Source organism: Diorhabda carinulata, chromosome 2, assembly GCF_026250575.1.
Source record: "Diorhabda carinulata isolate Delta chromosome 2, icDioCari1.1, whole genome shotgun sequence".
NCBI lineage: Eukaryota > Metazoa > Arthropoda > Insecta > Coleoptera > Chrysomelidae > Diorhabda > Diorhabda carinulata.
In genome coordinates, this window is record NC_079461.1 from 28,409,120 (window position 1) to 28,423,864 (window position 14,745).

A 14,745-nucleotide genomic window follows, 5' to 3' on the forward strand; every position below is an offset into this window, starting at 1 on the left:
TTCATTACTTACAAATTTTGCTATATTTGTATGAATTTCTTAAAATATATGTCCACCTATCTGACAGTTGTATACTTAAACTTTCCTCACTCAATTGAAATATTTTCGGTTTTGAAATGAACGAATTTATATGTACAAATTTTGCACCCCAAACTTTTCTGGATGCCAAAAAGTCATCTGCTATCTGGCCGATTTTACTACCGCCCCAACAAAAACATCAAATACATACATGTACCCTGCACTTGAAATCATGACAATAAATATTAAAACTGATTGGCCCAACTATTGATATTTTCATTCTACGTATAACAACAGTCCTTATCAAATTCATTAGAATTAAAGATTTCCTTCCAGACAGGGAAAAAGAATCTGCTAGTTATGTGAAGAAAAATCAAGAACATTGTAAAAAGTAAAACGCATAAAAATTATGTAACCAATTGTCAGCATTTTATTAGTATAAATATGAATATTGTAAACATCAAATTAATGAATTGTAGTTAATTCGTTTGAGAAATTAATTCTGTTCATTCAACTTTGTAAAAATATTGTAATTATGAGTTAAATAAATTTTTTAAAAATAAATTTTCGGACATTTAAACTGGCGCAGTCATTCGGATTCGTACGGTCGCGATTTTTTCCGCATAGTGAGAAAATGAAAACCGGCTAAGTATTTTAATACTACAGCACGAAATCTACGTTCATCAAGGGACAGGACTTTAAATTACTAAAAATGAAGTTGACAACATTAATAATACTCTCCATGATTTACCAGACAACCAAAACTTAAGATGTAGAAATTACACCAATAAACAATTGATTATTACCAATCAATTTAGGATTATGTAATCTTATATATACCAAACATACCTTTATATATTATATAGATTTAGAAGATATTAACAAACAAATAGAAAATTTAAAATAATTTTTTTTTACTTTAAGAAATAGTTTAATTACAAGCGAATGCAACAAAACCTATTTCGTATCATAACTTAGCTGAACAAACGATGAGTTGAACAGAAATTTTAATCAATGAAAAATCAGAAAATATTTATCCGCATATAACCAAAAAAAGGTTTAATCAATGCTGTAGAAAAAATAGATAAATGGCTTCTTGTAACGTTAGAATCAGATGATGAAGAAATACATGATAATGCAATAAATGTTTTACAACAAAATTAAAAACAGAAGAGGACAGGACATGAAAAATACCTGCGTTATTTTTCATTCTTAGGGATGGAAGAGTTATGTGAAGAAAAGTCCAGAACATTCTAAAAGTAAAAGGCTTAAAGATCAAATTACATAAACAATTGTCAACATTTTATTAGCATAAATAAAATTATTGTAGACATCAAAATAATGAATTATAGTTAATTCGCTTGTAAAATTAATTCTGTTCATACAACTAAAATATTGTAATTATGAGTTTAATAAATTTTTCGAAAATAAATTTACCGATATTGAAAATATAACTTGCTATGCCGGCGAAGTAAATAAATCAGTAACTAATGAGTAACTATTATATTAGTTTATCGATCAAAATTCTTTTCCGAGTTGTGCAGTGACTATTCACAAGAGGCAAGGATAATTCTGACGACATTTATCTAAGTTGCTGTTTACTTCTGGACAAACTTATGCCGTAGTAGATTTTAGCCGCGTACGATCCTTAAATCGTATACGAATAGAAGAATTTGATTCTTAAAAAGTAATTCATATCCCCATCTGACAATGTGGCATTACATGAAATGATTAGGTTATTAGAAGACCTGCTATTGTATTGGTTTTTTATCCAGAAATAATATATTTGACGAGATTTAATGTCACTATTCCATAAGATTGTGATATGTTTTACTTTTTTCTTTCAAAACTAACTGTACGTTTCGCAATAAAAGTTTGTTTAAACTATAGTTTATTTAAAACATAAATCACTCGTAATTAGTTACGCTTAATTTCCAATTAAGAGGCTTTTGTGAAAAGCTTCCAACTTCAGCCCGAAGATATTATTTGATAGATTCTCACAAAAATTTCAGCTCCGAAAAAAGTTTCGTCAGCCGAAAAAGTGATGGCAACTGTATTTCGTAATAGTAATGGGATTGTCGTTATCGAGTGTGTTCAAAAAGTTAAAACAATAATAGGAGGGTGTTAAACATCATTACTTCATAGGATACATACAGAAATTGTTAATAAGAGGCAGCATAGAGGAAAAGAAATTGCTTCTCCCACTTCGATAATCGACGTGGCTACAGTTGCACTTCAAAAAGTTCAACCACCCACCATATTTGCCAGATCAAGCTCCCAGAGACTTATTTCTGTTTAATAACCTTAAAATTCAACTTACAGGAGACTTTCTTCAGACTAGGATGTTGACGTATACATTAACGATTAAATTAAAGAGAAACGGGGCTACTATTAATTGAAAGAGTTGAAAAATTTATGAAGATATTAAACTACTGGTTCAATCAGCCCCGACATTTTTGTTAATATCGTATCAAACTGGATTATGGAGCTTATAAAGTTAGTTTATAATAATAAAAATCATAAAAAGTTGATTGGGAAGAATAAAACACAATATTTATGTATAACTTGATTATTAAGAGAATATCAAAAAATTTAATCAATTATTATGTGAAATGCGTAAAATATATGAGTTGTAAGTAATGGTAAAATGAAATACAAAGCACAAAATTTGTATTGAGGATATCAGAAATAAAGTTATTCACGAAAAACATGAAGTGCTTCATCCATACTGTTTCAAAAATATTTCTTACATCAGTTATGATCTTGAGAAGCAAATTATTGAAATAGATATAAACCCTATATTTTATTAAATTTGAAATTTGACATTTCGCAGTAATCAACTTCACGTATTATGGAATTCAGATATTTTATATTTCAACAAGATAGAGTAGGATAATATTCATATAAAAAATCCCAATTTAACACTTCGGTGTCCTACTTTTGATAAGGGTTTTTTTGTAATTTATCATCAATAGAAATATTGTGGTATCACATGAATAATATATAAAAAATTAGTTCACAGCATCTTGGTTAATACCGTACCGCAAAAAAATCTCCGTTGTTATAATAAATAAAAGCGACGTTGCTTTATAGTAAACTTTTAAATTGATTATTGTTTACGTTTTTTTCTGCGATTAAACGATGTTAAGCATATTATGCAATGTATAAATATTGGAAAGTTCATGCAGTATGTATATTTTTAATTGAATCGGAATTTCCTAAATCTTTCATTAGATGGATGAATTGAAATGGTAAAGGGGTACATTTAATTAAGCTCAATTGTAACAGTTTACCCCTCGTGTATTACGCGCCTAATAATATTTGAATTTCTGTAATACAAAAATAATCAGAAAGTTTGAAATCAATATTATCGCCAAAGCGGAGTTTATTTTTAGTTTATACTATATAATTTTCCAATACATAATTGTTCTGTTCATTTGATGTTTATTTCTAAAAAAAAAATAATTTTAAATTATTGCTCTATTATTTTCTGTTCAGGTTTGAAATATTAATGTTCCCAAATAGCTTTAATATATTCTTATTACTACTCGCATGCATTCATTGTCTGCGAAAAATTCACAAATAGCCATGTACCTACTTACTTATCTCAAGAAGCAGCGGAAAATTATAAGCATCATATCCACCTGACACGCACTTAGAGTTTTAATTTTACACAAAAACACTCTTCATATTCAATCGTATCGGCTCGGACAACAACTAAAGGAAACATTTTAATTGAAATTTCCACCAAAAACAAAAGCACAATCCACTCCGAAAAACAATTGGCACCGACATCACAAGAGTTTAAGTTCGAGAGTCTATCTAGAGTGCATCGACGCGATTCCAAAGAGATCTGCGATCTCTCAGTAAGTACTACACCACTCCACGAACTACTAGATACTACTGTCGGTGACTCTTTCTTCTCTTGGTTGTTGGGTAAATAAGTATCCGTAAAGTTTGGGGGGTAATAAATCATAAAGTGGACAAATTTGAGTCAATTTGCAGTATTTTGTGGTCGGGTATTTTAAGTGGACCAATTAGGAACTACAGGGTGGTCTTTAAGGAAGAATTTATGTCAGATATAAAATATTACAACGTTTTAAAAATTCTCAAGTCTATATTTAAAAAAAATCATAACCAAATTGTTTCTTTTAAATTGTAAAATATCGAACAAATAAACATGGAATGGCTATAAAAGTATGTACTTCAAATATTTCTTTTTTATTTAACAATAGATTTCAAAATGTAATAAATTCAGAAATCATAATGCAGAATTTTACTCACATCAAACTGGGATGTTTCTCATGTAACTTACATTACAGTATAAAGAGTATTATACAGTCCTGAATTTGTCCACCAAATTATCTACGATAATCATATTACCAAAAAAACTTTTTTTGAAGACATTCTTTCGTTTCATCGATAATTACTTAAAAATTGGAATCGAAGATCATTTTTTAATAACATCCAAACTATATAATTTTTATTTTTTTTATTAAAAATGAATGTTTCGAAAGCAATCAAGATTTTTTATTGGACTTATCTCATTCTAGCCTCCCATCAATTAGGGAAAGGTCGGGCAAAATTAAATAGCTTAAATATGTCTTTATTAATGGCTCTAACAAATAAATTAATCAGCTCTTTTAAATAATCATAAAACAGTAACAAAAATAAGAAAAATGGAAAATTATTCACACTGCCCTGACCCCTGTGTAAAGTGGATGCTGTAGTCGAGTGAACTTCTTTCAATTTATGAAAATAATTTATTATTAACTGAAAAACAAAGCTTCAACTAACTAATTAAAATTAGGAACAGTTATCACTAATATACTTTGCAGCGCCTTCAAAACCAGAACACTCTTCGTAACCCAAAATCACATGGAATCCAATTTTAATTTTGTTGTATATATACAGTTCGCCACAAGAAACATATAAAATAACCTCAAATTTTCTAATATTCTTTGGTAGTTTACATTGTTTTATCAATCTTGGTAATATTTATAGACTTAGTAGAATTTTTTTGGTTTTTTATCAAGTATTTCAATTTTATTTTCCTCAATTTTTTCTTCTGGTCTTCCTTTATTGGTGTACTATTCAAAATTTCTGATTTCCAAAATTTACGTTTACGAGTGGTTATTGGGTTAGTTAGATGTATACGAACCTAACCAAAGGGCAATTAAACAAGAAATCATATCTTACTGATTAACTAACAAATAATACAGCAGTTCTAGTATTTTCACTTTATATAGATCAAATACGTTGGTAAATATAAATTTAGTTTAGGATTAGGTTTTCTTTAACTGTCTCAACGGTCAGACCTTATCTTACTCTCATCAAACATCAACCTGGCAATGTTCCTGATACACTGTTTACACTACCAGTACACCAACACTCCCAATCATACTGTTTGACGCGGGTTTCGCTTTTAGTTCGGGCGGAAAACAAATTTATTACCTTCATTATAAGAAGTCGTAAAAATAATGATATAATTTATTTTTTGAGCACATGCATTTTTGTCTGCCACTTAAATCAATTAAACAATTCACTCAGCATTTGATGGAATGAATTTATTTTTGCCAGCTTCAAATTTATAACCTACTTATTTAGTGGAAAATACCGAAATCTCTAAATAGAAAAGTGGTTTCATCAGCCGAAGAAGTGACGGCAACTATTTTTCGTAATAGTAATGGGATTGTGTTCATCGAGTTTGTTCAAAAACATAAAACAATAATAGGCGAATATTATGCATCATTGCTGGGTAAGGTAAATAGAGAAATTGTAAATACGAGACAGCATCAAGGATAAATATTCAGCAGTAACTGAAATAAAAGAAAATTGGAAAATTATCCACTAGTTTAAATAATTATTAACTGAAAAAACATAACTTTAACTTGAAAGAAAATTAGGAACAGTTATCACTAATTAACTCTGCAGTACCTTCAAAAGTAGAACATGTTCAAATTTTTTCATTTTTTTGTCAACCTTGGCAACATTTACAATCTTCTTTGTAGTATTGTTTTGGTTTTCCATCAAGTCTTTTATTAACAATTTCAACGTTATGCTACTCAATTATTTTCTTTGGTCTTCCATTATTGGCGTACTAGTTAAAATTTCTGATTTTCGTAATCTACGTTTACGAGTGGTTATTTGGTTAGTTAGCTGTTGTATAGGTCTCAACACCCAAGAGCTGCAGTGAAGTGAGAAGTTAAACAATCAGGTCGTAGGTCTCACTTTTTTTGGGAATTGGTAACTGCACTTTGCTCGAAAGCTTTGCATAAGTAACTAAATTTTTGAGCTTCTCTCGCCTCAATCCAAAAAAAAAACAATTCATGTCCTTGTTGTTAATTATACCTTTTGGTCTTCAGTGAAAACGTAGCGAAATCGACCGATTTTTGAAGCAACATTACCAGTTTTCTCATGTCTGTACAAGGTTGCGTAAGCTAGTTCATATTTTTGGCCGTGCGCTTCATTAATTCCTCCATTGCATAAATTTATAGCCGTTTGTATTAGATTTGAATCCCACGAGTCATGATTGGTTTTCTTTTTATATTTATTCACCATTTAAATTAATAAAAAAACATAATGAGATTGGAAAATATTTTTCTAGATAAATTAATTAACATATTTCATACAAAAACTATAGATTATGGTCCTCTGTTTAATTTACCTTGAAAAAGCTACTTTAATAAGTTACAAATCGATAATAGTCTTAAGAAACAATAAGTATAAATATTGGAAATAACATCAAAGCAAAACAAATACTTCAGGAGTACTTCCCCTATATTGACAAAACTCAACAAACCATATCGAACGACCATCTTAATCCTGGTATGATTCTGAACAAATTACTTCGTTTTCCAAAAATTTAATCGCTAATCCAAAATATTTTATTTCTTTATTATCTGATGATAACAATAGTTCCTTCCTCAAATTAATAGACGTCCACATTTCTAGATATGTTGATTGAATTTTATTTATTCTTCACGTTGTTAAAGCCGCAATAGTGTTCCTAATGCATGCAATTTCTTGCAAAAAAGCATGGTTACCACTACCCTTTTCCATAATAAAAAATAAAATAAATAAATACCACCAACAAGAACCAACAAGAATGTTTGCTTTCGCACAGAAGACGAAAAAGTTAGTTTTACAAGTACGCTGCAATGGATCAGTTGATCTGACTATAATTTTTTGGTTTCTTTAGTAACTTTTCACCGCATAATCGCAATTTGCATGCAATGAAAATGACACCAAACCGATAAAGTGATAAATAACTTGCATCAATTAATCAGGTTTCATCTACACTTGCGTTTGCTTGCATTGCACTTTTCCTTTCTTTCTGAACCAAGACTATTCATTGTATAACTCTCATATAAAGTAACTAAATCAACTAATTCCAAGGTAGCAAACAGTAATATAAAATTTATTCAATATTTGGTTTATCAATAAGTAAATAATGTTATAAATTCTGTAAAAGTATCAATTTGATTTAAGTTTATTGATAATAATCCATTCGACTTTGATATATAATTTATGATAGTCATTGAATATCCAATGTGTTTCAGCAAATAGCTTCGTCAAAACACAGAAAACACTTAATTAGTGATGTCGAGGAAATTATAAACAAAGTTTATTCAACTCCAATTCTATCATCAACTGAATAGGAAATTCTGAATAATCCTATTTTAAGTGAGAAAAAATAATGAAGAGTATGTCTCAAGGATATACGAGCGCAATATGCAGTAAAATTTATAAGATGTACAGGGAATGAGGTATGCATTAAAAGATATACAAAATTTTTTAGGAAAATAATTCTGTTTTAAATTTAAATGTTCAATATATGAAGACTGAAATGTCTGAAATATTTAAAAAACAATATGAATACAGTCCAATTCTTTATTTCGATGTAGGTGGGTTCGATACTTCCGGAAAAGAGTGTTGATTCAATTTATGACCTTAAAATGGAAGAACTGTATTCAAACTGTACTCATGCATTTTTTTGCAAGACAAAGGCAACTATGACATCGACTTTTGTAAGGGTCATCTGGAGTAGAAAGCATATTTCAATCAATCTATAAAAGCTATGTGTTGTTTAAGGACTTCGGTGAATATTTCAAATTTGATCGACGAACTTATTTTCCACGAATTTTTCACTAATGTTTAATACTGATAAGCTATTTTTATGCTGAAATGCCAAATGCCAATAAAAACCGCAAACATCAAAAACCTATCAGTTACACAGCTCATGAGAATTATTTAACCATTTAGCCATTTAAGTTGAATAGACACTTTGTAAAGTTCAAAAAACCATAGAAAAATGAAACAATCTGTCAGCCCCATTTACACACAAGTCTAATAGAGTCCTATAATCTGGAAAAACAAGAGCCGAAGCGGTAGTTACAAAATGCCTTTGAACAACTGAGAGCAGATTCCTTAGGGTTTCAATTTACGATAACCTGGGGAATAATGATGAAAGACAACTTTACGAAGTGAAAAATGCCAGATGAGTTAGAGGTACAGGAAAATATTATATGAACTAAATTTCTGATGATGGAATAGTGAACATTGTCAACGAATCTTAACTACCTGAACTACCTAAGTAACTAAGCACAAAAGCTAAACTCAGAATAGAGACCAGGTTATAGTTTGTAAACAGATCAATGGTCAAAATAAGTAAATCAAGTCGTCGCACTCTCGGTGTGTGAACTATAACGCATTTTTACCTTTAGACTAAAGGCGGGCTCCCACGAAGCAAAAATACGAATTCGTGACACTCTTCCGTACTCACTGTCGTGGCTCACGACTGGAGTGGGGATGGGCAGCTAACCAGCTGAGTGTCGTCAACCGTTCACGCATAGTCATACTCACGATTTAGTTTCCCTTGGGTAGCCGACATCGATGAACGAGCTCATAGTTGTGCAGTTTTTTGTTCAATCTTTGGTTGATCATGAGCGAAGGATTAATCACAATGAATATTTTAAAAACCTATTATGAATGTTTGGAGAACAGTTTGATTATCTCCTGAAATGTGTATCAAAACATATTTTATAATCAAACACCAACATGAGACAAGCTAGAAGCCCTATAATAAAACTGCAAGTTACGCTACGCTACTTAGCTACTGGAGACTCTTGCAAAAGTTAATATTTACAAAAATTGGTATTTGAAATTATCAGAATAGTCACTTTTGCCACCAAGTGAGATGTCATTTGATAATTGGTTGGATGAGGGCGGTCGGCTCCAGGAACTTGATGGTGGGCACATTGATTGTGTTATGAGACGAGTTTTTTGTTTTTGCAGTCTCATTGCAGTTGGTGGTCCTATGTTCCCCAGCATAGATTATACATATTTCCAAAATAGTCATATCAGTCTTCTTTTTGAATAAGAGCAGCACGATTTGAAATTTTGTCTGAACCTGGCTAGCAACTGTCGTATTCACGCCTGAAAATCGAACACGTTTGATATGGAGGTTGAGCGGTCATGGACTCTCCACGCTCCTGGCGGCTACTGAGGCAAACTCACTGCACATCGTTCAGACGGGTCGTCTTCCACGAATGCGTGAGCCACGCCCCGTAGAAACGGGGCTTAAGTCTTTAAATAATCAACGATTATTGCGGTTAAAACAGACTTTTAATTCGATATTCGTGTTGTAGTCTATTAACCAATATATATTTGCAAGTTGTCAATGTTAAATAGTATTTTGATGAATATCACTACAGGTCGAAACGTTAAATGTTTAGCTGTCTCGAAAACAAAACTAATTTTCTCTTAATAATGCCCACAATTTCTCTCGTTTGGGTACATCCACAGCTGAACAGGAATTAAAAGCAAAAATCCCGAGCCCGCTAGTAAAAACGCGTTGTTTTGTAAAAATGGATTTAAAAACAAAGAATGAATAGTATAGTATTTATTAATTATGAAAATGTTTGGAGTGGAGCTCCTTCATATATGCTGAAGAAGTTGAAGGATCATATTCCAAATAAAATAATATGAATTCTATTCAGTAATTTTAAATCGATATTTGACAAAAAACTTTTGTAACAAACGCTGCACAGTGGTAACAGAGAGAAAAAAATTTGATTTTCGAAAGCTATGATTTCGAATATCTACATTGTGATTTTCACACTATATAAGCTACAGGATTTAGAAACAGCATGATTTTTTTTCACTGTTTTAAGGTTATTGACAATAATGTAGGTCCACTGTCAGGAAAATGGAAGTTTGACCAAATTACATACTACTCTAAATGAGTGATATACAATTGTTGAAGAGAGATAAAAAATTATCGAACTCAGCCACACATCAGTCACACTAGACAACGAAAAAGTTAAAGCATTTCACAAGGTTATAAGTAACGAGTTATAAATAAGTATTGAGAACAGCTATGATTACAAAAAAAGCTCTACGAGATGTGATAGATCGGTAGATCACTTTTCAAACTATACATGTTGAAGTAAAAAGTACGCCTTTGTTTGTTGCACTATCTTGTTTAACCTATTGGCTTAAATAGTATATTTCTAGCATACTAAAAGTCATAAATAGCAACGTAATTATCGATCCAGAAAAATTCCAGCACTTCTTAAAAGAAACAGCAAAGATCAAAATTAAGAATTATCCTTGGTACTACATACATAAAATTTTGTTGCATGCTGTTGAAATAGTGCAGAAGTCGATTCGTTCAGTCTACCAACGAAGATGTGTTCAACAAGCTACTGGAGACTTTTATCGTGAAAATTAGATCCGAACCAAAGAAATAATACTTGGAAAACACTCAAGTAACTATGAAACTGATAATCTAATTGGACTTGAATTTGAAATCATAAATTTCTTTTCAAATTGAACAAATTTTGACTTTAAATCCCTAGGTTTATTATTTACAAAATTGATCAGTTTTTAAACTTTATCAAATTTTTAATTGTAACCATTATTCAATTTAAATAAACATTTCAAATACTTGTCACAACTTTTGATTAGAACAACCTATAACGAAAATTTATCTTGCCAATAGTATTTCAATTACTCATTAGTTCTTTAATTTTCTTTGAAATTCCAGTTTAACCTGATGTATTTTTTTGCTCTAAATCGAATGAGACAGACCCCAGGTTTCTCCGTTTATCCGTTTTCACTGAGCTCTGTTTGAGCATCACCAAGTAATCCACTAAATGAATATGGTCACCAAATCTTTTAATAAGAAGTTCTCTTTCATCTCCTCTTCTGCTTTAACATTTTTCTTACTTCATTGTAATGGTATCTGCTGCATCTATTATTTTTTCTTCGTGAATTTCCTTCCATCCTCTTATTGAAGTCTCAATACTTTCTGTGATTCCTAAGTCTTCATAAATCTTCTTCATAATCATGAGCTACGTCTAATTATTCCTAAATTCTGCTTCCACCTTACTTTGTTATAACCATCTGTATTCACCACTTCCATTATATACCATTAATTAATTTATTTCCATCCTATTGTTTGTAGTCTTTTTGGTCTTCTCTATATTTTAGGTCTTCATGAATCTAATATTCTCGTTCCATTATACTTCGTTTTAATATCATTAGCAGCATTTTCCATTATATTCATAAATTTCTTTCCAATCACTTATTTAAAGATTCAGAATTTTTTGTAGTCGTTGGTATCTAATACATAATAATACATTTCACTTCGCCTCAAATTTGATATTCTCGTTTCATCTACGTTTGTTTTTCTATAATATTTTCATCACTTTTTTTGGTTTGGTTTCTTACATAGCTTGAAAGTTTATTTCAATCATATGACTATTCGATAAAATTATATATTCTATTGTTACAAGGGTGGAACGTTAAAATGATCTTCTAAGCCTAATGTTGATTAATCTCCTCATATTTTATTACACATAAATCATTGAAGATAACACTCTTGATAGCCTAATTGTACAGGAAGTCTCATACGTTCAGGTAAATTTAACATATTAAGTATTTTCAATTTGTTCTTCTTTGATAAAGTATTATTATGCAGTGTCATCAGTGCGTGTGTGAAAAATCGTCTCAGACATAATCTATTAGTCACAGAATAATAAATGAAAATAAATAACTAAAATAATAAATTGTCTGTCAAAGAGTCAAGTACAAAACCCTGTCATTTAAGAATGTAGCGGGCGGAAAGTCAAAGTATATCAATTTGATTTCACGTATCAAATTAAGTGTAACATTAATGGTGCTAACAGGACTCCAAGTAATTTATTAACTAAAGTGGTTTACATAAGATTGGGGCATCCGTTGGTTATGAAATCGATAAAAAACGAGGAGAAGTAGTTAGAAACTGTCAAAATTGAAGGATATAACAATTCAAGCTGTGATTAATCGAACAATGTGAAATTGTAGGAAAACTAAGAAGATAATTCTATTTTAAGTAGTGAGAAAATATAATTCCGTATGTTAATTTACCGGAAAAAATATACTGTTTAGAGAGAGAGAGAGAAATAATTGTTAAAAAATTGTTACAATTTGTAGACAAAAGCTTGTAAAAACTGAAAAACCAACATAAAAATAACTATATAAATATACAGAATTAAACCATAATGAGTACCATAATTATAGGCAATCATTAGTATATAACTCCATAGCCAAATTAAAGTAGTATTCCCGGCATTAAATATTATTAGAATAGAAGTTTACAGAGTAGAAGGCACCTTCTTCAGTAAGTACGCCCTCAAATTATTGTGGAATGCGGGAAAAGATGATATCGATTTGATTTCAATTGGCAAATGATTGTGCATTTTTTGCATTGTAAAATGTTGAGCCCTTAACTAATTCTGAACGTAGAGTAGGTAGGTAAAGGTCGTGCTCCGCGTTCCTAAGTGGATAGTCGCTCGACGATCTTTCTGAAATTGGAGAAGCGTGCTTACGAATTAGGTAAACGGATTCAAAGATGAATAAGGAAGGAAGAGTCAGAATTTTTAATTTTTTGTAGTTTGAAAATTCAAATTGAGTCGCACCACACGTTCCCCAAGAAAAATTTTACAGAATCGACGACATCAATGATGATGTTATTCAATACAAAAGACTTAATATAAAGGCTTGACTTGAAAAGTATTATGCTGACTCTTCTCCAGAAAAATTATCTATCAGTGACTAATACGCGGGAAGATTGATATAATCATTCAAGCATCAATGATGCGAATGATCAGGACGTTCTTTCTTATAAAAATCTTTAAAAAGTCGTGAGAGAAAAGTGAAATCAAGACGAAGAAGAATCAGCACTTGAGAAAGAAAAAGTTCCTTTTTATTCTTTTCATTTGGGTGCCATATTTCTTAATAATAGAACAAAAACAAAGAATTAATTATTCAAAACCCCGTTTAGAGCTGTTTAAACAAAATTTTTGCATCGATTTCTTGCTATGGATGGAACCTGTACACATCGAAAACGGTAGTCAAGAGTGAACTGGTCTCGGCTAAAGCTGTTCTAATTGAGCAAACACTCAACAATCGTATGGCAAAATCAATTAATAATGACTATACATTGCTGGACCGTTTGAAATGGAAATCACAAATAAACACTCCAGTTACAGGAAAAAATCAAAATCAAGTAAATTTTACAAAAAGGACGTAGATGTAGCGTGATCTTAGCTCCATTAACCAATAAAATGTAGAGCAAATAACCAATACACCAAGTAAATTGAGAAAACAGAATGGTACTAATTCTGATTTCAATAATTTTGTTATTTAATTTGGATAAAGAGTTTGAAACTAATAAATTGGTTATAATAACGACAATGATATGGAAGTAGTGGAAGTAATATGGAAGTTTAGTTAATTTTACCAGATATTAAAAAAAGCAAAGAATGCAGCTAGTGATTTGCTACCATAGCTGATGAAATGGCAACTTGGTAACAAAATAAACCGTGTTTCGACAAACATTTTACTAGTACATTGTGAATAGTATACAGTGGAGTAAATTAAAAGCGTTTCTTCGCCGGAAAACAGAATTTATTTCTTCAAAAACTTCAACCGGAGATGGAATAATTTCTTTAATTACTGTAATATACTTCATTATACTTAAGTTTAAGTAAATGAAAAGTTCAAATAACGAATACACTTGGAGGCGATTGAACTGGGATTTCATTCAAATGAAACTCGCAAGCAATTAAAATATAAAGATAAAAAATGGAATCTTCATAAATATTTTCATAAAACTAAAACATTCTGTTGTAAATTTGAAGTTTCTCTCATGGTAGATAATCTTTAAAAGAAAATACTCCAACTACAGAACTAGAGAAATCAAATTGTCTTCTGTTTTCGAATATTCTCACTTTTTATCAAATGGAAACTAGACGTAATGATTTTATTTATCATATAAGAAGCTCAGGGAATTTAAAAGATAAGCTTATCATAAGGAAGAAAAAAATAATGAATCAATTTATTGTGTTTCATACTTAAATCAAAGAATATATATGAACTTTTGACGACTTGAATGGTTGAATTTTTTTTGGTAATGCTATAATTTAACGTACCACACAGTGAGAAAAAATGATCAAAAAAAGAAAAACAATACTGGAGATCCTACAAACAGTACTTCAAGGTTATTCAAAATAAAGGGATGATTGCTAATATTTTCAACAATTGGAAGAAATGAATTTTTCACTTATGTGCATTATTTTTGGAGAAATTAGAATATAATTATTCAAATTAGGCACCGCTTAATATAACGCTTCATTCATAGAAAGTGAATAATTATTTCCATTAAATTTACTTTTCAGT